Genomic DNA, 22,854 nt, shown 5'->3' on the forward strand with positions numbered 1-22,854 from the left:
TCATGGGCAAGCGGGGATACGACTAGCTAGATGCTTGGAATATTCCTCTAAAACCTGGCTCTGCTTGACTGTGAAAATCTCATGGATCTGCTCATCCCGCATGCGCGCGAGATGGAAAGCCAGCCTGTGAGATGTTTTTGGCCTCGCTCTTGCTGGCTCACCTCCCACAAAAGTCAACCCAATCTTTTTTCCCTTTCCATCTCTCTTCTTTGCGGTGACATCAGCGACAGATTGAAGAGCGGCGACGCCGGAGGTAAATGCACGGCAGCAGAGCTCCCTCCTCCCTTATTTTCTTCCTTGTCGTGGCCTCTCTCCTTCATCTCTTACCTCTCGCGTTTGAGCTGCAACTAGCAGAGGTCACATCGACGGGCGGCAGGCCCATGTGAGTGCCGCGTGCGGCCACCAGAGCTCTGGGGATGTGGGTGTGGGCACAGACACAAGCCGTGCATGCATGCTATGCGCACCATTTGTGTCGTGCCGCTCGTGCATGCATGAGCGTGGTGTTCTGCGCATGCAGTGCATGGTGTACTTCTGTGTGTTTCCTTCTCTTGATTTTCTGCCTAATGTGTTGATCCATATTATGATCTTGTACTGCAGCAGCTCAAAGGGCAAAGATGACAGGAAGTCAACTCTATACTCTCTATGGAATATTGACCTATATATGACTATCCCCAATCACAAGTTGTCCTTCAAACCAAACAAAACACAGGCTATCCTCACCCATCAACCAAATAGAAAAAATGGCTATCCCTATCCGACTGGCTGGGGATACCCATAACCACTCTAGCATGTCCCTCTAACCAAATGCGCCCTATGTTGACAGGGCCGGACGGCGGCGACGCGGTGAGCGCACAAAGGCAGAGGATAAAGTGTTGTCACCAATGTGCTAGGCTTGGTTGGACATTCTTATTGAAAAATAAAAATGGACCGGAACTATTTACGACGTTGACTACGATTTGCATGGGTCCACTAGTTGCAGGAAGAAAATGTGGGAGAAAGAAGACTGGTCGCTATCTTTGCCTAAGAATTATATCGTCTGAATGTAACGACACTATCATAGGAAATAATATCCTCCTGTTAAATCGTGAATATAAAGAACTGGTGAATGAGAATTTAGCTTTATTTATTTATTACTTACTTATTTACTTTTAGGGGACCATGAGCATGTACCTGGGCCGGATTCATGTGAGAGCCTCCCTTCTAGTTAATTATGGGCTCCTCTATTGGGCCTTCATCAGTGGGTTGCATGTTATCAACAAGTGGAAAATGTGTTCCTACGAAAAATAGTATGCGCTACGTACGATACGGGGCACTAAAGGATTGGACCGTGCAACGACTTCCAAAACATTGTGTTTGTCGTTCTAACAACACATTTATTCAACCAACAGACGAAATATACTATTGATTGTACATTGAAAACAGCTGCAGCAGCAACCAGAGCTGGGGGTGCAACAGAAGCAGTAAGCAGGCCGGAAGAGTAAAGACGGGGCTCTCTCTTCCAAACCAAACATCAGCCATCATTACAAAAGGGCTACCAAAAAAGAACAAGTGTATGCATCAAACTAAATAAAGATCCTACTACACCAACTGTACGCATCTAACTAACTGGCTCAGTTAGATGTTAATATTTATTAAGCTGTGGAGATTGGCTGATGGCTTGAACCAGATGGGTGCCTAGCGGGGGAAACTCCAGCCAACAGGTCGAAGTCTGATACTTGCGACCCTCTCTCCTACTTTGGGCTGCAGAGCGTGGCGGCACATATCAGGGTATGGTGCATGCAGAGACGCATGGTACACTGTGTACACACAGTTTTTCCTGATGAACAAAACCGCGATGCCATCATGATCCTTGTCGTCGGTTATCTCCTGGTTAATTGGATAATTCAGTCCGAGAAACAGAGAGCGTGTACCAAGGCTACTTACCAGCCTTGTCGGGGGTTGGGTGCAACATATGCCAAAGGATGGCTTATCATGGTGGGGGCGAGTAGAACGTCGTCGGTGCCTGGAAACGGGATAAGGCGAAGGCATGCACGCCAGCGAATCTTACCCAGCTTCGGGGCTCTCCGGGGAGATAATACCCCTACTGCTGCTCTGTGGGGTCTCCGCATGATCACTATGGCAAAGTGTGTACACGGTTGCTCCTTGAGCTGTTTCTTGGAGGTAGGAGAAGGCAAGGCTAGATCTCTCCTCCCTATATGATCTGGTCTAGTGCTAATGGATTCCAACCCTTTGCATGGGTGCCCTGCGGGTTTATATAGGCCTACCCCCCAGGGGTACAATGGTAAACTGGCTGGACGCGGGCCCAGCAGTCAGTCTCTCTAGCCGCCGTCTTATCCGCCGACTCCTGGGGCCCGCCGACTGGTGGGGCCCGCCAACTGGCTCGGTACGGAGCCGACAGGCCGCATCCGCCGCGAGCGGGTCTTTCCGGCTCTAGATTACTATAGTCGTGCCTCTAATGACGCGGGCTCGGTCATGGGGTCGTGGTGACAGCTCCGCCGTCTGGCGGGCGATCACTGTGGCCACTCCCTGCCGCGTCTGGTTCATGGCGCCTGGGGGCCGTGGGAGGGGCCGGCCGACTCCTGGGGGCCGACTCCCAACCGGGCCGACTGGTGGCGCTCTCGCCGTCTTCTGTACGCCCGCCGACTGGTGGGACCCGTCGTCCCTGGGTCGTACCGACAGGCCGACGTGGGCATAGCATTCTGCCCTCTGGGGCTGACATCAGGGCCGGCATGGCAACAGTGTCGCGCCGCGCGGAGATCTCTGCGGGTACGGCGCACTGTAGCCACGCCTGCCCTTGGAAAAGGGGTGGGAGTGGATCTTACTGTGGCCACTCCCCATCCCGTCCCTCTTTATGGGGGCATGGGGGTTGTTGGCATCGCAGGCCGACTTCCCAAGGCCTGCTTCTCTGGAAGTCGCCAGTCAGGAGTCGGCTTATTCTGAAGTCGTCCCTGGGACTCGGCCGCGAGTGGGCAGTCGGCCGCCTCGCCTCCGACTCTCAGAAGGCGGCTCTTCATCCTGGGGTCTCGAGGGGCGCAGCCTGCCCCATTGTCTTGAAAGGTTCTGGCCCTGGGTTAGCCTACCCGTGGCCCATTACTCCGACAGTAGTCCCCGAAGCTGGAGATGCACCGAGGGCGACATGTCGAGGAGCCTCAACAGTTTCTTCTTTCCGGCGGTTGGATCTGGGCCTTGCTAGCCGCCTTCTGTCAAGCCAACTAGTTGGAGCCGGACTTGCTTAAGGCCGACTTGCCCCTAAAAAAGTTTGAACGTCATGGCGGAGTCCAGGCGGCGTGCCTGATAAGCTTCCGGGTGGCCGCCCGTGGTGGACCCGTCGCGAGGCGCCATGTGGCTGAGCTGGTCTGCTTACCCACGCGCGTGACGCGACAGGCCCACAGGCGGGGCCCGCCACTACCACGCCTCGGTATATGAACGGATTCATTGTGGCCGTGCGGACGGTTGGGGTTCCCGCGCGGTTATTGCATGTGGTAACTTTGTGTGGTAAATCGTGGGGGTCGTGGGGGCCTGGGCGCAGTTAATCCCACGACCGCCCCCTCGGCTTCTCAGCCCACAAGCCTACAAGTAGGTGAGGGGAGGGGGGCGGCGAAGCACGCGCGCCCATCCTTCCTACTCCCTTTCGCTCCTTCTCGCTTCTTCTTCCTCTCGCCGCTGCTTCTCCGAACCACGCTGCGCCCGCAGCGATGAGCTCTTCCTTCGCCGCCGCACCTCCTGCCGTACGCTCCGGGGTGTGGGACGGCTCCGAGGTTGATGATGACAACATCGAGATCCACCGCAAGACACGGCGGCTGCCCGGCAGTGGCTTAGTGCGGGTCCGCCTCGCGTCGGAGGGGGAAATATCGCCGGTGCCGGAGGAGGACGAGCGGGTCATATTCCGCTCGCACCTTATGTGCGGCCTGGGGCTGCCGGCGAGCGGCTTCTTCCGCTCCTTCTTGGAGTTCCACGGGCTCCAGCCGCACCACCTTACTCCGAACACGGTGGTGCTACTGGCTGCCTTCGCCACCCTGTGCGAAGGCTTCCTTGGCGTCCTCCCCACCATCGAGCTCTGGGGTGAGTTCTTCCAGTCCAAGCTCGGCACACACGTCGCCGGTGTGCCGGCCCAGTGCGGTGTGTCTATCGCGATGCGGAGATCAGTGGCCGACAATCCATTTCCCACCATCGCACTGATTAAGTCGGTGAAGATGTGGCAGCGGTCCTATTTTTATGTGAAGAACGTCGCCCCAGAAGGCAACTGGGTCAATCTGCCGACTTACGAAGCCGGCGCGCCGGCTGGAAGGCTCCCCAGCTGGTCACACCGAGCCAAGACGTTGTCTCCCGCGGTGCCACCGCCATCGCGCGACTCTGATTGCTGACGCAGTTGGAGGGCTTGACCGGGGCCGACTTGCTGGCTGCCTTCATGGCACGCCAAGTCCTCCCACCCCAAGGCCGACCCCACCTGATCTGCCAGATGAGCGGTCATCGGGACCCAAGTCGGATGTGCTCAAAGGACATGCCTCACGCGGAGGTGGCGAACAAGGTGAACTACATTGCGAACTACGGTCTCTCGGTGGATTAGCGGTTCGGCAAGGAGCCGTACTCACGCGCCAACCCCCCGCCTATTGTAAGTCGTCTTCCTTCTTCTTCTGCCATTTTTGTTGCCGGGTCCGACTTGTCCAGTCTAACAGTTTTTGTTTTGAATCAGAACCCTCTCATCCCTCCTTTGGCCGGCACCGTGGGGCCGGCTCGTCAGTTTGTCCCCGATCGGGCGGAGAGCGACGTCGACGATCCTGACTTGGGGGCGGCGGCCATAGAGGCCGACGCCGAGGGAGGAGGAGGAGAAGCAGGCGGCTCCAGGCCCTCGGCCACTTTCACCGAGTGGCCTGAAAACAAGGCCGAGGGAGAAGTCGCCCCGTGTCACCAGCCAAAGGCTGGCCAGCCAAGCGCGAGTTCCTCCGCCATCTTGGACGCTCAAGGCGGCGCGAAGAAGCGCCGGGCCGGGCCGAGTACACTTGGTGGCCGGTCGGAGAAGTTTAAGGGAGCGGCCGCCGCGACCAAGCGGGAAGAGGCGGCCGCGAAAGCCAACCGCTTCCGCAAGGAAGTGAAGAAGCCGCCGCTGGTCTCTGCGTAAGTGCCTCCGTTCCTTATCTTTATTTTTTCTTTGTTGATCTTGTCTGAGTCTTTCATATGCTTCCCTCGCTTCAGGGATCCCCTCACTCTAGAGAGGGTTGCCGCCGCCTCCGTTATGGGGTCGACGGAGACGTCTGCCACTACTCGGCGGATTGACCCCGCCGCCGACCTTTGGGAGGCGACGGAGCGGAACGCGCAGGAGAAGTGCGAGGAGGAAGAGGCCACCCGCCGAGAGAAAGCGGAGGCCGAGAAGGCAGAGGCCTCTGCCCTAAAAAAGCTGGAGGCGGCCGAGGCCGCCGCTGCGGCGAAGCGGCAGGCTAAGGAAGTTGCGCCCCGGCGGCCGGCGGTGTTCATCACCCCTCTGAACTCTGCACCGCCACCCCCGAAGTTCACGGGGCAGTCAGGGGAAGCTGGCGGCGAGTTCCCGATCGTGGAGAGAGGCGGTGGTGACGCCTCCATGCCGGACACGATCGTGCCGCCACTGCCGCCCCCGCTGCTGTCTAGGAGCGCGCAAGGCAAACAGTCGGTGGACTCGCCCTTGCCGCCGACTGAAGACGAGGCTGTGGCAAGGCTACTCCTTCAAGTCGGCTCGCCAATGTGCCGCCGTCTAGAGAAGGTGACTTCGGCGCCATGCCCCTTGGAGACCGGCACCGCCAGCTCGACGATCCCAGACGCCGAAGCGACGAGCGCCGCGGCCGTTGGGTGGGTGCGAGGAGGCGGCACGGGCCCACTGAACCAGGCGCTTCTGGATGTCCAGACGAAGCTACGAGCTGAGAGCGATGCCATCCAAAACTGCACCAAGGCGCACCTGGCGTCGTGGGCACCATCCGGTATGCTTTCTCCTTTGTCTCTGTTTTCTTGTTCCTCTCTGTGGGGGCGCGCCAGCGCACCCACTGGGTGTAGTCCCCGAGTTTTGGGCCGGCTGCTGAGCAGGCGGCCCGGAACTCCAATTGGTGAGTTCCGGGTACTAGCTTTTGTCTGAAATACTTGTCGCAAGACTATCACAATCTCCGTGTCACCGCCTTCAACCGCAACGTTGAAGAGCTGGGCAAGCGGACCTCCGACTTGTCGGAGAGCCGGAGTGAGTCCTTTTTCTCCTTTGCGGGGGCACGCTGGCGCACCCGCAGGCTGTAGTCCCCGAGATTCGGGCCGACTGCTGAGCAGTCGGGCCGGATCTCCCCGGTGACCTTCTTTGTTGATGACTTAACGCCTTCTTTCTTTTTTCTCTTCAGAGGCCAACGCCGCTCTTCAACAGCAGCTGAGCGAAGCCAACACCGTGTTGCGCGCCAAGGGGGATGAGTGCAGCAAGCTCGCCACAGAGCGCGGTCTGCTGGCCACACAATTGGCAGAGCAGAAGGAGCTGCTTAAGAAGACGCAGAAGGAGGCGGAAGAGGCGGAGGCCGCCCTCCTGGCCGAGTTCGCGAGCGAGCGCTCCTCCTGGACTAACAAGGAGGCAATGCTGGCCTCCGGCTTCCACGAGATCGAGGACCTCGTCGACGGTGAGCTTCTTTGCTTTTCTTCTTCGAGCCGCCGACTATAGGTCGAGCTGAATCCTGGTTTTTTGACTTGTTCTTCATTCTTTCCATCTTGGCAGACTTCTTCCCCGGCCACTCCCAGGCCGCCATTCAAGCTATCGAGGCTGATCGCGAGGAGTGGAGGGCGGATGGCGCGGAGATCGCTGCCGATGCCCCCGGACCCTTGACGAGCATATTCTGAGCATTGGGGCTCGTCTGCGGCCGGCCCACCAGATGCTGCGCCGGCTTCAACGTGTCGGTGCCCAAACGATCGCCGCCCTGTGGCCAGACATGCAGGCTCCGCGCACCCCCAGTCGGACTGCCGACTAGCTGGAGGTCGCGGCTGGCCATCTTGAGGCCTGGAAGGGTTCCTCAGCCCGGGCTGGAGCGCGCCGAGCCTTGGAATTCATCAAGGCGTGGTATCCGGGGCTGGACCTAGACCGGCTGGCCACACACCGGTCAGAGGCCCAGCCGGAGCTGGCAGCCGCGGAAGACACCCTTGTCAAGCGTGCGGCGGCGATCGCCGAGTACACCGATACCAGCATATTTGTCCCCGAGCGGGCTGAAGACGGCGGGGAGGTACCGCCGGACTGGTTTGGGATGAACCCAGAGTACGGCGAGGACTTGGCAGAGGTGATCGGCTCCAACGTCAAGGAGGAAGACGAGGCGGAGGATGGAAGCGAGACGGAAGCACCGGAAGACGGAGCAGACGGCCAGCCTCAGCTCGACAGCGCCTCTAGCAACGAGTCGTGCCCGCCCGAGCCGACTGCCGCCGGAGGTGATCAAGACGAGACCGCCCAGCCGATCGCCCCAACATCCAACACCGCTGTCTCCTCCGATCCTCTGAACCCGTCTGCCGCCTCCTAGGCTGCCGCCTTATCTTTGTTTTATCTGTTTTAATAGTCTTTGAAGAACTTGTTAATTCGCACAATTCCACCCGCGGGGTGTATTTTGAAATTCTGCTCGAAGATTCGGCCAAGGGCCTTTGTTATGTAAATATTCATCCGACTTCTATCCTTTCTTGCTCATTGCTCTTTTGGCTTTTTCCTTTGCTGCCTACCCTCAGTTGCCGTCTTTGTCAGTCGGACAGCCGCTCTGCGGACTGCTGCTAGATCAAATTCTTGGTCACTTTGGGAAGACAAGTACTTAGCCGTTTTCAGAGTTGTTTAGCAAGTTGGATAGAAGGCGGCAAGCCGACTGTTCAAGAGTCGGTTTGCGAAAAAAGGCTGGAAGCCGGCCTTATGCTATGTTTATGCTTTGAGTCCTTAGCCATTTTTCATGTGGACGCCCATTCTTCCTTACTCCTGCCCACCAGACAGTCGCTCTGCAAGCTGCGGCTTCTGATAGGAGACGGCTTAGGCGCCACACACTACTTGTCCGGCTGCAGGAAGCATTTCATAGCGTAGGGCGGCAAGTCCCCGGGCCGACTAGTCGAACCCGGTGCCAAGCGGCATAACAAAGAGTAATATACTCGAAAGCATAATTCTTATCAAATAGATAAAAGAGGGTAGTCCCCGAGCTTTCCTCGGGGGGGCTCGAAGTCTTGGTACATTTAATACAAAAGGTAGCGTGATACATATTGCATTTAACTGTAAAATTTTCGGAGGAGACTTGCATTCCGTGGCCGCTCTGTCTCTTTGCTGGAGTCGTCCCTCTTGCGTGCTCGGGGCTTCTAAGCATCGATCAGGTAGTAGGAGTCATTGCCCAGCACTTTGCTGATGATGAAGGGGCCTTCCCAAGGTGCCGACAGCTTGTGTTGGCCGGCTGTTCGCTGGATCAGTCGGAGCACAAGGTCGCCCTCTTGGAAAGATCTCGGCCTAACCTTCCTGTTGTAGTATCTGCGCAGGCTCTGCTGGTAGATGCTGGACCGGCGGAGTGCCAATAGCCGGCCCACTTCTAGCAGATTGACGTTGTCTTGTCATGCTTCTTCTGCTTCTTCCTCAGTGTACATGGTGACTCGCAGGGAATCGAACTCTATGTCCGCTGGGATGACGGCTTCAGCACCGTAGACGAGGAAGAAAGGTGTGAAGCCGGTTGACTTGTTTGGAGTCGTGCGCAGACTCCAGAGGACGGCTGGCAACTCATCAAGCTAGCAGCCATCCGAGCGCTCCAGAGGCTCGACCAATCGAGGCTTGATGCCGGACAGGATGAGGCCGTTTGCTCGCTCCACCTGGCCGTTTGACTGTGGATGGGCGACGGACGCTAGCTCCAGTCAGATGCCCTATGTTGCATAGAAATGGGCCAATGCGCCTTTTGCAAAATTTGTGTCGTTGTCGGTGATGATGTTGTGTGGTACGCCGTACCGAATTGTGATGTCGGAGATGAAACTCATGGCAGTCGGACCATTCAGTTTCTTGATTGGCTTCGCTTCTATCCACTTGGTGAACTTGTCCACCGCGACAAGTAAGTGAGTTAAGCCACCTTGTGCCGTCTTGAATGGTCCCACCATGTCTAGGCCCCAAACTGCGAAGGGCCAGGCAATGGGGATGGTCTTGAGTGCAGAAGCCGGCTGATGCGGTTTGGAGCAGAACTTCTGGCACCCTTTGCATTTTTGGACCAATTCTTTGGCCTCTTCTAAGGCCGTTGTCCAAAACAAACCGTGTCGGAAAGCTTTGGCGACGAGTGCTCTTGAAGCCGCATGGTGGCCGCACTCGCCTTGATGGATGTCTTTGAGAATTGCTTGGCCTTTCTCTGGCTCTACGCAGCGCTGGTAGACACCAGTGACGCTACGCCTGACCAGCTCTCTGTTGACTATGGTGTAGGCTGCCGCTCGGCGTTGTACTTGCCGAGCTAAGGTCTCATCAATCGGCAGCTCTTTGCTCACCAAGAATTTGAGGATGGGCTGGGCCCATGAGGGTGCTGCTGTTTCTTCGACTGCCAGAATTGCGACTTGGACAAGGGCGGCTGGGCTAGGAGGCGGTGGGCTGGAGTCAGCAACCTCTTGCTGGATTAATGAAGTCCCCGGGCCGACTGGTGCAGCCCTCGGGCCGAGTTCTGGAGTCTTTGGACCGGCCGCCGCAGTCCCCGGGCCGGGTTCTGCAGTCCCTGGGCCGGCTTCGACTGTGGCGGCTTTGGAGCCATCTGCCAAAATTCTCGTACCGTCTGCCGGGGCTCTGGAGTTGGATCCGACTTCTTCGGGAGGAGCCGGCACAAAGATGGAGTCTGATTCTGGTGAAGGCTTAACAGACGGCTTGAGGAGGTGCTGAAGGGCGACGCCGGATGGTATTGCTTGGCGGCTAGAGCCGATTTGTGCCAGGGCGTCTGCTTGGTCATTGTCGTTTCTTGGCACATGGAGGAACTCGCACCCCTCGAAATATCCACTGAGTTGCTGCATGAGGAAACGGTAACTCGCCATGTTCGCATCTTTGGCGTCCCAGTCACCAGACGACTGCTGGACCACTAAGTCCGAGTCGCCATAACACAGGATCCGGCGAATGCCAAGTTCTTTGGCAAGCCGGAGCCCGTGGATGAGCGCCACATATTCGGCGACATTGTTGGAGGCGGCAAAGTGGATTTGCAGTGCGTATTTGAGCTTGTCGCCTTTAGGAGAAGTGAGGACAATGCCGGCTCCCAAGCCGGTGCGCATCTTGGAGCCGTCGAAATGCATCCACCAATGGGTGGAGTCAGGCGCTGGTAGTAGATACTGGGTCTCGGCCCAGTCGATGAGGAAGTCGGTCAGTGCTTGTGACTTGATGGCGGTGCGGGGCTGGTAGTAGATGGTGTAGGGAGCTAGCTCTATGGCCCATTTGGTCACTCGGCTAGAAGCATCTCGGCTTCCGATGATCTCGGCAAGTGGGGCCGTGCAGACCATAGTGATTGGATGCTCTTGAAAGTAAGGCTTCAACTTCTTGGCGGCAAAGTGCACGCCATAGCACATCTTCTGGTAGTGGGGGTAGTTCTGCTTGGAGGTCGACAGACTTCGCTCAGGTAATATACCGGTCTCTGGACAGGTAGTGCCTTGCCTTCCTCCTTGCGTTCCACTACAATGACTATGCTGACTACCCGCTGGTGGCGGCGATGTATAGGAGCATGGGCTCTTTAGGAGTCGGAGCTGCCAGAACGGGTGGAGTAGTCAACATCTGCTTCAACTGGAGAAAGGCTTCGTCCGCCTTGCGGTTCCACTCGAAAAAAGTGGTCTTCTTCACGAGCTGGTGTAAGGGGAGAGCTTTCTCGCCCAGCCGACTGATGAATCGGCTGATGGATGCCAAGCAACCAGTGAATTTTTGCACGTCCAGCAGTCGGCTGGGTACCTCCATCCTCTCAATGGCCTTGATCTTTACAGGGTTGCACTCTATGCCGCGTTCAGAGACCAGGAAGCCAAGGAGTTGGCCGGCTGGTACTCCGAAGATGCATTTCTCAGGGTTGAGTTTGATCTGGAATCGGCGCAGGTTCTCAAAGGTCTCCTTGAGGTCTTCCAGCAGTGTTCCACACTTCTCCGTCTTCACCACCACATCGTCCATGTCGACATGGGCGTTTCTGCCGAGTTGCTTGAGGAGGCACTTCTGCATACAACGTTGAAAGGTGGTGCCGGCATTCCTCAAGCCGAACGTCATGGTGAGGTAGCAGAAGGCTCCAAACGGTGTGATGAAGGCGGTCTTCAGTCTGTCAGCCGGGTTCAGCTTGATCTGGTGATATCCTGAATATGCATCCAAGAAGCTCAACAGCTCGCATCCGGCTGTGGAGTCTATCACCTGATCAATTCTCGGCAAAGCAAACGGGTCCTTGGGGCAAGCCTTGTTGAGGCTGGTGTAGTCAATACACATTCGCCACTGCTTGTTCTTCTTCAGTACCAGGACCGGGTTGGCTAGCCACTCTGGAAAGAATACTTCCATAATGAAGCCGGCTGCTAGGAGTCAGGCTATCTCTTCTCCGACAACTCTTCTCTTTTCTTCTGATAGGCGGCACAAGGGCTGCTTGACTGGCTTTGCATCATATCGGACATGTAATTTGTGCTCGGCGAATTCCGTCGGTACACATGGCATGTCTTTGGGGGACCATGCGAAGATGTCCTGATTCTCACGAAGGAAATCGATGAGCTCGCATTCCTATTTGATGTCGAGGTTTGCGCCTACGACAGCGTACCTTTCTGGGTGCTCCGGGTCCAAGGGTATCTTCTTTGTCTCTTTGGCCGGCTTGAACGAACCCTCAGCCTCCGACTCCTTGGGGTCAGGCGACACCCCTAGCTGCTTGTCGGCCATCGCCACAACCCGGTCAAGGAGCCGCTTCTCAGCCGCGATCACCAGGGACTCGGCCAACCGACTACTTTCAGCCGCACAGGCAGACGACTTCCGGTAGTCGCCGACTATGGTCAGAATCCCCTTGGAACTAGGCATCTTCATCTTGAGGTAGGCGTAGTGGGGGACCGCCATGAACTTGGCCAGGGCGGGTCGGCCAAGTAATGCATGGTATGGGCTCTCGAGATCCACCACCTCAAACCAAACTGACTCTCGGCGGAAGTGTTCTTTGTCTCCAAAGAGGATGTCCATCAGGATCTTGCCGATTGGTGAGCAGGAAAGGCCAGGAACAATGCCATGGAATACAGTCCGGTTATTCTGAAGCTGTCTTTGCTTGATTCCTAACTTCTCCATGGTGTCCTTGTACAGGATGTTGATGCTGCTGCCTCCGTCTATCAGAACTCGCAAGAAACGAGCAGCTCGTCTATCCGTGGCAAAGGTGGCATCCAAGACCAAGGTATAAGAGCCCGGACTCGGCATCACCTCTGGGTGATCAGCTCTGCTCCAGCTGATAGGCTTCTCGGACCAGTGCATGAATTCAGGTGTCTCTGATGCTACTGCATTCACCTCTTGCTGCTGCTGCCGCCTGCTGCGTCGATCATCAACCACGCTGGTAAATACCATGTAGGCTCTGTGCTCTTCGGGGTACTCGTCTTGTACTGCGCCGACTGGCCTGACAGCCGACTGCTGGGGCGGAGGCGGAGGCTGCTGCCCAGCAGGCGGGGGAGGCAGGAGGCCGTCTCCTTTGGCGATCCTGGTGAGCCAGTGGCACTTCCAGGTGGTGTGATTCGACGGCTTCGCACCGCTGTAGAATTTGCAAGGACCATCCAGAGTTTGCTCGTATGAGAAAGCCGGCAACCAGTTTGGCTTGCCGCCTTTCTGTCGCTTGGGTGGAGGCTGCCCATCCGGCTGCTGGTCTTCGACTGTCGCCACATGCCGGCTGCTGGAAGCCGGCTGCGGGGCCTTGCGCTTGTGGTCGCCTAGCTGCAGTCGTCGACTGGCATCTCCAGCCGGAGTCCTAGGAGCCTGAGGGGCCACTTTGCTAGTCGCACTAACTTGAATCTCCTCCTTCATGGAGGAGTCGTCCGTGGCATACTTGTCTGCTATGATCAGCAGCTCGTCGAGGGTTTCTGGCAAAGGAGCTTGTGCTTGAGGAGGGTGCCTTCTCTGCACCCGGCGGTGAAGTACTCGATAGCCTGCACCTCGTGCACGCCCTCACAAGAGTTCCGGAGCTCGGCCCAACGCGTGAGGTAGTCACAAGTCGACTTGTTGGGGCCTTGCACACATAAGGAAAGCTGACGAGGCTTGGGAGGATGCTTGTACATGCTTGTGAAGTTGCGGACGAATGCATCGGTGAAGTCGACCCAGCTGTTGATGCTGTGGGGCTTCAGGCTGTTCAGCCACGTCCGGGCCGTGCCCTGGAGCATGAGTGGAACGTATTTCACGACAACATGTTTGTTGCCGTTCGCTATGCTGACGGCCGTGGAGTAGTCAACCAGCCAGTCCTCAGGCTTCATGGAGCCGGTGTACTTGGGCGTGTCTCTTGGGAGCGTGAACCCTTTGGAAAAGGGCTCGTCTCGAATGCGGGGCCCAAAACAAGGCGGACCCAACTCGTCTTCTTCTTCCAGCGCCAGGGATCGGTGAAGTCGGTCGATCCGGTGGCGGGCGTCGTTTTCTCCAACTCCCTCTCGGCGGCCAAGGCGGTCGTCGAGAGTCGGATGGTCAACAGGCGGCGGGGAGACTTCTCCTTTCCTTGCAAGGAGGAGGAGGCGGACAGTCGTCCCGTCGTTCCACTGCTCTCGGGCGGCCGTCTTGGTCGCGCTCTATGGTAATGCGAGTCTGACTGCGGATGACAGCTGGATCCTTGTCTATCCTTCCTCGGGCGCCGCCAGTCGGCGTCTGAGACGTCGCACCTTGGTCTCGGCGTGGAGGCAGGTCGTCATTTTGTCGCTGCGGCGCCTCTGTGCAGCAGCCGGCCTTGTTCTGCGCAGCAGCCGCGTCGAGGAGCCGCTGGACTCGCTCCCCCATCAGGCGGCGCTCTTCACCCTCGAAGTTGTCCAGCTCGTCCGCCGCCGCCTGGGCGGCTTGAATGTTCTCCGCCGGTGTGGCGTACACAGGGCGATCTGCCCCGAATAGGTTGGCGATGGCCACGCCGCACTGCTGGACTGCGCCTAGGTGGCTGGGCCCGGCTGGGGCTGGCAAGCCACCCACAGAGCGATCCATCTCACGCTGGTAGGCTTCTGACAAGCGTCTCATGCTAGCCATCTTCTTCGCGCCTTCGACAAGCTGAAGGCAGCGCGCCTCCAACATCTCCGCGTCAGCGTCTTCCGGGATGGGCGCAGTTAGGTCTTGTAGTGCCGCGCCAAGTAGGTCATGCGCTCCTCCCTCGGGATGCTCGTCATGACTGATGACGAGCACCTCTGTGACGGTGCTTCCCTCGCTCTCCGCGCAAGGGAGTGGCTCGTCGTAGACCACCACATTGGTGGGGAACGCGTCGAGCGACGCGGTGTCGGAGTTGACCAACATCGGGTCGGTGGAGCCTACAGACTCCAAGTCCACGGCAGGCTCGCCGGCGACATAGAGTTGGTCAAGGAGGCCCGCGAGGAGGCTCTCGGGGCCGCCCGTGCCTGCGTCGGATGCAGGCTCGTCGGAGAGGCGAACCTCGCTGACAAGATCGGCGAGGCAGCTAGCTGCGCAGGCGATCTCAGCGCCATGCAGTGCGTCGGCGCAAACTCCGTCTGGCATGCCGGGCTGGCTGCGCTCGCCAGGGAGAAAAAGGGTTCCCATCCAGAGCAGGTCTCTAGACGATGGTGCACCAAGCCCCACGGTGGGCGCCAAATGTTGGGGGTTGGGTGCGACATATGCCAAAGGATGACTTATCATGGTGGGGGCGAGTAGAACGTCGCCGGTGCCTGGAAACGGGATAAGGCGAAGGCATGCACGGCGGCGAATCTTGCCCAGCTTCAGGGCTCTCCGGGGAGATAATACCCCTACTGCTGCTCTACGGGGTCTCCACATGATCACTATGGCAAAGTATACATGGTTGCTCCTTGAGCTGTTTCCTTGAGGTAGGAGAAGGCAAGGCTAGCTCTCTCCTCCCTATATGATCTGGTCTAGTGCTAATGGATTCCAACCCATTGCATGGGTGCCCTGGGGGGTTTATATAGGCCTACCCCCCAGGGGTACAATGGTAAACCGGCTGGACGCGGGCCCAGCCATCAGTCTCTCTGGCCGTCGTCTTATCTGCCGACTCCTGGGGCCCGCCGACTGGTGGGCCCCGCTGACTGGCTCGGTACGGAGCCGACAGGCCGCATCCGCCGCGGGCGGGTCTTGCCGGCTGTAGATTACTATAGCCGTGCCTCTAATGACGCGGGCTTGGTCATGGGGTCGTGGTGACAGCTCCGCCGTCTGGCGGGCAATCACTGTGGCCACTCCTTGTCGCGTCTGGTTAATGGCACGTGGGGCCCGTGGGAGGGGCCGTCTGACTCCTGGGGGCCGACTCCCAACCGGGCCGACTGGTGGCGCTCTCGCCGTCTTCCGTACGCCCGTCGACTGGTGGGACCCGTCGTCCCTGGGTCGTACCGGCAGGCCGACAGGGGCACAGGATTCCGCCCTCTGGGGCTGACATCAGGGCCGGCATGGCAACAGTGTCGCGCCGCGCGGAGATCTCTGCGAGTACAGTGCACTGTAGCCACGCCTGCCTTGGAAATGGAGTGGGAGTGGATCTTACTGTGGCCACTCCCCGTCCCGTCCCTTTTTATGGGGGCATGGGGGTTGTTGGCGTCGCGGGCCGACTCCCCAAGGCCTGCTTCTCTGGAAGTCATCAGTCAGGAGTCGGCTTATTCTAAAGTCGTCCCTGGGACTCGGCCGTGAGTGGGCAGTCGGCCGCCTCGCCACTGACTCTCAGAAGGTGGCTCTTCGTCCTGGGGTCTCGAGGGGCACAGCCTGCCCCAATGTCTTGAAAGGTTCTGGGTCTGGGTTAGCCTACCCATGGCCCATTACTCCGACAAGCCTCTAGTCAAAAATTCATGAAGGCCCAGAGAAGCTGGGATCCTGCTCAAAGACCTTGCAGTGACTGTGATTGTATTCTGTAAAACAACACATCCGGTACGTGCGAACGATCATCAATCGTTCGCCATCGTCTGATCGAGCCAGGAACCACTTGCAACTGCCACGCCGCTTTTCTTTGAAACGTTCTGGGATTAGGAAGGATAGGGACACCAGGCGGCCTACAACATCATATCAAGTTGGAGTCAAATAAAAAAGGGCTCTTAATGTAGTCAATCTTAAGAATAGCATGTTATGAGCATAAATATTTTTTCAGTGAATGTTGACAATAATATAAGCAAGCGATCATGATATCATAGGAAAGTAACATATTGTTGTAACAGCTATTTGCAGCGATGACTGGAGTAGGCCAGCAATACATCCAGCCATAGAAGGAGTCAACAGCATAAATGAAGCCCTTGTGTTCAATGGCATCAGAGAACCATGGAGGATGTATGATCCTGTGATGGACGTGCAGATTTATCCACTTACCGCAGTGACCTGTCAGATAGGCGAGACCGCAGTTGAAGAATGCAATTAGCCTAAAGTCTTTATAATTCGCAGATCTTGTGGGCACTTGGCAGATCACAACCTTGAGCAAATCAAACTTGGTATCATGTTGGCTACTGTAAGATTCCAAGTATTCTGGGCCGCAGTGCCAAAGCAGTGCAGTGTTAATCGAAGGAAGGGGGATCAATCATCGGGTGTAGACCTCCATGAGCATCCAACTGCCGCCACCGTCAACGATAACCATCCAAGACGTGTTCATGCCGGCCCAGTACATACCGTTAATGTAGTTGAGGGTGACGGGGATCAGATCGCAGTCAAGAGGGTTGATGCTCACCACCCTACGATCATTATGCTGCGTGACACGTCATTTTTGAAGATCAGGCGGCATTAGCAAGAAAGGGGCTGGTTTAAAAAGCTCCGGCCTGAGGGCTTTGAGTAAACTGTACAGCCCCGACGAGCACGCGGCAAGCGACATGGTACTGAGATTGTCCACACGCGAAACAATCAGCTTGATTACCTCTATGGGGAGCGAATTCCAGCCACTCTTTTGGCGGACGCTGCTCGGTTCTGCCATTGTTAGTGCTTGGGTTTCGGAATAGGGGGAGGCGCCTTAGAGGGGATGAAAGATTGGACGATTATGTGCAGACAAGGATGGAGAAGCGAATATGTGATGCGGGAAGTGGACGGGTGATGATGGACGGGTGATGATGACTACATCACGCCACTTGACTTACGAGACACGTACCAGCAGCGTAGGGTCATATCGACGCCAGACAACTTGCTTGAGTGATCACAGTACTGGTACTCCCTACAGTACCTACTATTATGCCCTAACTTGCTTGGCTAGAGTAGTAGTGGAGCAGGACTCTGCTCTACTACTAGCACCGGAGGATTAGTATATTATAATCTAAAATAGTTACAAACTTCAATGCAAGTAATGTACACTGTACTGACACTGAAACGCATAGAGTACTTAGAATACAAGATTAAGGATGCAATTAACTTTTTATAGAGGGAGAATCATACACGCAATTAACTCAAGTGGATTGGACGTGACTCTATTATTCTCCAACCGCAACCGGCAAATTTCCTCCCATGGGCCGAAGTAGGTTTCTCGGTTTGCATGCGGGTACGGAGGGGTTTGATGGAGGCGATGAGGCGTGTTCAGCCGGGCGTGCAGCGGGTGACGCGGTACTATTCGATTTGACAGTAGTATATTATAAAAAAGAAAGAAGAGTAGTAGAGATAGATATAAGAGTAGAGATAGAGACTAGGGAGGAGCACCATCTACTGCTTCGTGTGCTACTCATGCGCTACATTCGGCCGCCGCAACATCCCCTACAGCCACCCCCTCCTGCGCTCCATTCGGCAGGCATTGTTGAAATTTGGGGAGCGCACTCTCGCGACTGCTGGCAGCAACGACTTCACCGACGACGACTTCTTCCCCGACCTCGGCAACCTCTTCCTCAACGACATGGGCGACAACCTCAATGCCAATGGTGCTGCTCCTATTGCACTGTATGTGTTTATGTCCTTCCTGTTCGAAATCGTGGTAGAATTCATGTTTCTAGTCTGTGTCCTAGATTCGATCTGTTCATCTACTATGCTAGTCCACATGATTAGTTTAATCTCTGTTATAGCCGTCATGATTTATTTTGTGCTTATTCAGACTAAATCTCGTAGTAACTTGCTCACATATTCAACTGGAGCACTGTCCCCTACAGCCACTCCCGTTTCATGGACGGCCTAGTCGATGCCTTCAAGGAGCCCTTCGTCTACTGCTATGAGTGCCCGATGTCGTTTTGGGGCTCGTCGGCGGACCTCGTGCATCACCTCACGCAGCCGTCCGTCTATCACTACTAGCCCTTGGCGGAGAACATCAAGTACGAGACATGCTACCCGTTCACCGTGTCGGAGTCGCTGGAGGATCACCACCGCCTGCTAGTATCGGAGGAGGACGACAGCGTCTTCCTCTTGATCGTGGGCACTGGTGAGGCCCGTGTAGGCCACCGCCCCGTCTCTGTAGTGTGCGTTAGGGGCGACGCCGCTGACGCTGACACTGACACGAGGCCGATGTATGGGTGCGTTCTCACTGTTACTACCCCTCGGAGGTACGTGGGCGGCGACACTGGCTACGCCAAGCTGACTTGGACTGTGCCGAGATGGGACCTTCCCGTCGATGTGGACATGGAAGATGCATGGTATGATTTGACCCCCAACAATGTGCACGGGGACTCCAAGGAGATTCACCTGGACATATGCATTACCAACTTAAATGTTGATCATTAGTCTACGCTCAATGTAATCTGCTATCTAAGCATGTGGAGACTTCCATGCATGATCTTGCTCTATTGGAGTATCACGCATGAATAAAAGTGTATCCATTTATGGTTTAGTCTAGAATCTTCCATGTATGAAATTTTTACTACAGTACTGGTGAAAGACTAATAAACCATGACCGATGTAGTACTAGTGTAGAGGGCGACACTGCATGCGAGTCTCGCCCCACTCGTGGCGCGGCAGTAAAGCCGTCATATCACAAAACCCAACCACTCCTAGTAATAAGTGGCCTGGTAAAATAAACAGACAAGCAACCATCACATCCCTCCGTCTTTTTGCATTTCATCTCTCTGCATTTACTTTCTCCGGTTCATCTCGCACACTCGATCCCTAGCTACTACTCCTAGTATCCCTAGCTACCACTCCTAGGGCCAGTTCTTTTGGCGGCTTAAAAAATAAGCCGTCTCTTCCCCAGCTTTTCCCATAAGACTAGTCACAGTGGAGAGTAACATTAAGGCGCCTCACTCATTTATTTGGGCTTCTAAACTACTACTAGTACCTCCTTCCTGGTTTATTCACCATCAATGTAATTTGTGCTAAATTTTGACCAAAGATTTAACTAATAAAATGTTAGTGCATGTGACATATGCACGTACTTACAAAATGCATACAGATACACAAGGTTTCCAAACTTTTCCTTTTACATACTTAATTAAGGACACTAATAATTCCCGAAAGTTCGGGATTTATCATTTGCATCCCAAAACTAATGAGATCGCCTTACGAAACTAAATTATATTCTTTATAAAAGCCACGACACTCGCACGAGCGCTTGCGGCGCGCCACGAGTGCCCTGGTGCGTGGTCTTTTCTCAGCGCACCGACACAACGCCTCTTCCTCAGCCTCGCAACTCGCGAGGTGCTGATTGGTGGCTTGCCGGCGGGCGAGCGAGATCTCACCGGTGTGGTGATCCGGCGCCAACAGGTACTCCTCCTCACTGGAAGCATGCACCCATTCCACGTACCACCAAGCGTAGATGAGGCGCTTGGGCCCGACTGCACTCAGGGCTTTGGCACGGGCATCCTCCGCCACCTCACTGCCCTCGCACGAGCCTTCTGCCAAAGAGCCAATTGCCTGACTCTCTCGGACGCAACATAGGCCTGCCAGGCAGCTTGCCCCGCGATGCGCTTCTCTTCCCCGGCCTTCTTCTTTGCCTCTATTTTGGCGTGCTCTGCCAGAGGCAAAGCCTCCCACAAGGCTATATCCATTTCTTTCCAAAGCTCTTCAAGGTCGGGGGGGCTCGGCGGGCAGCGCGGTGTTCTCCTCGTAGTGGGGAGCCGACACGTCCTCCGACATGCGTGCTGGCGAGATTGGGAACGCCGGCGCGTCCACCTCGACGCGTCCTCCTCGACTAGTGGTGGCAAGGAACGGAACGCCGACGCGTCCTCCTCGACTAGTGGCGGCGAGGAACGGAACGGTGACGTGTGACCGTCCGCGCGGTACAACGAGGGGCACCTAGGGCTTGGGAGGGGGGATGCCATGGTGGTCAACGTGAGAGGGAGGGGGAGGAGATAGCGATGAACGTGAGCGTTCTCCCGAATGTCGTGGGAGGCGCAGTATTTATAGCGAGCAATGGCACACCTACATAATATATGGACTGAGCTTCACTGGGTGAACTGCAGTTCCAGTTGAGTCACTGACATGTGGGCCAGATTCCTGTTGGGCCCACATGTCAGTGACTCAATGCACATACAGTTAAGTATCTGAAGCAGCTACGTGGGCATATTTGTTGGAGTAAATTACGGGTGAGGGAAGGCGTGCAAATATTGTTGGTCACAACGGATTGGATGAGCGCGGGGGAGGAGAGTCATGCATGCAGATTTATTCCACACGGGGTGGAGTGGTGGGACTGCTGGAGGGAGAAGGAGAGTCAAGCAGGCATTCAGATTTCAAGATGCACTAAATTATTGCATGCGATGATTAAGGCTGGCCATAGTGGTGGTAATGTGGTACTCCCTCCTTTCCGATTTATAGGGCTTAATTTAAAAATCTCTTCAACCAAGGTAGATGATGAATGGTGGAATTAATTATGTAGTTAGCAAAAGTACTTAATTAGTACTCTCGTTTTTCTCAAAAATTTGTGTAAATTGATGCATTAATTACACCACATGCATGCATGACCACTCCTATAAAAATCTCAGTTGGTGGTGATGGTATGTCTACCTCTGGACAACGTGAGCCGTTTGATATACTTGGAACCAACGGCTGAGATGTGTGTGCATAGAGACATGGCCTTGCCACCGGAGGTACTGTATAGCAGATATTTACCCACCTCTAGCACTGTATAAAATACAGAACTACTCATTCCAGCCTCATTTCCTTTCTGGTTCATCTCCTTGCATTCTTGCCGGCAGCGGCAAAGGTTCCTGAAGATGGAGTCCAGACTCTAGAAACCACTACAAAAACTATTCCACCGCCTCTAACTTGGTAAGAGTAGAAGGAAGGTAGTGGTACTCTAATAGTTAACAATGTTGTGATGGCTAGATAGGACATGGCAAGCACCTGGACGGAGGAACTAGTATGCATTGTGCATTTAAGTTTTCTCTGAAGTCAATTTACCTCTACTTTGACCATAGAAAAATGTGCATCAACATTCACAATGTCAAATCAATATTTTTATACTCATTATAAAACATATTTTTATACTCATTATAATCAGTATTGTAGATATTAATAGTTTTAGTATAAATTTGGTCAAAAACTTTGCAAATGATTGACAGAAATAAAAAGGACCAGAGGGAGTATCATGCATGCGGAGTAGGCAAAAAAATGCTCATTTATAGCCGGTCGAAGTATCAAAGGGCACGACCGCACGAGGGAGGCGAAGGTCGTGGGAGGCGCGACGGTTGAGGGAATTAAGTGAAGTTAAATCCATGCACCGGCATGGCGTGCGAACAGGCAGAAGCTATACTGTCGGGCCTACGATATGAGTCTAGTAGACATGACATCTAGTGGGTCTCGCATAGTACTCGAGAACTTTTTGGGGGCTTGCAGCCGTTTATCCACCGGGCAAGCCAACAACCCCATGTCGTTTGCACGCCCTACTTGTCCCCGTCTTCTACCTTACAATAGTTCGCTCCCGGTCATCCCGTCCTTTCACATTACACCGGTTCAACTTCTCCTAACTCTCCTCCAAAATCCATGGCCTCCCAAATCTCCATGGTCGCCGCTGAGTACCAGGTTAGAGCCATCACCAACGATGAGTTCATTGTCATCTACACCCGTGGATCCGCGACAGTGAAAGGATGCCTTGCTCGCTTCAGAAGCATGTTCGGAAACTCAAAGGATGAGTGGGTCGCTGGGCTAGATGTTGAGTACACCACAGTCCTGGAAAGCGAGAAGATTCTAAAGGAGGCATAGAAGAAGAAGCCCGCCGTTATCCAGGTTTGCGTACATAACGTGTGCTTGATCTACCACATATGCCATGCCGACGTTGAGTGCTAGGATTTTAAGAACTTCCTCAAGGACGAACGAGTGAAATTCGTTACTCTAGACTTTAGGAATGACAGGGATGTCCTGGGTCGGATAGGCCTCGTTGTAGGCTAGCCCTTCGATCTACAGAAGGCAAGCCTGGTGTCCTCCTCTCAGCCTTCAATGATGACCCTGGCAGCAGTCATGATTGATCCTTCGTGCGCTAAACTGAAGAAACCTCACCACGAGTTTCATCATGCATGGGAGTCGAAGACAATAGATGAAGATCACATCATGCACGCAGCAATGGATGCCTACCTTTGTTTAAATATCTACAAGGGTTGGATGAAGAAGCAGAGCCCGGTGTCCGGTTCAAGCAAAGAAGCGGCGGCGAAGAGGAAGAGGAAGAGGGACGAGGACGAATTCGAGGACATGGACTCGGACTCCGAGTAAGGTGGCAGTGTCGTCGCTCATGTTGGTTCTACTACAGTGTCAAACGGACTAGTTGCTTAGTTTTATTTCAAGGGTGTGTTGTGCTGAGCCCCCAGCAAAACTATGTTTATGTTCTTTCTCGTTATTTAAACTCTTTAGTATGTATAGTAGTACTAGTACTATGTCTTACTACTGTTCTTCTTGCAGTTGGTACTACTGCTCGTATCTTCATGTTCCTACTGTACTTA

This window comes from Triticum aestivum, chromosome 2A, assembly GCF_018294505.1.
Source record: "Triticum aestivum cultivar Chinese Spring chromosome 2A, IWGSC CS RefSeq v2.1, whole genome shotgun sequence".
NCBI classification, from domain to species: domain Eukaryota; kingdom Viridiplantae; phylum Streptophyta; class Magnoliopsida; order Poales; family Poaceae; genus Triticum; species Triticum aestivum.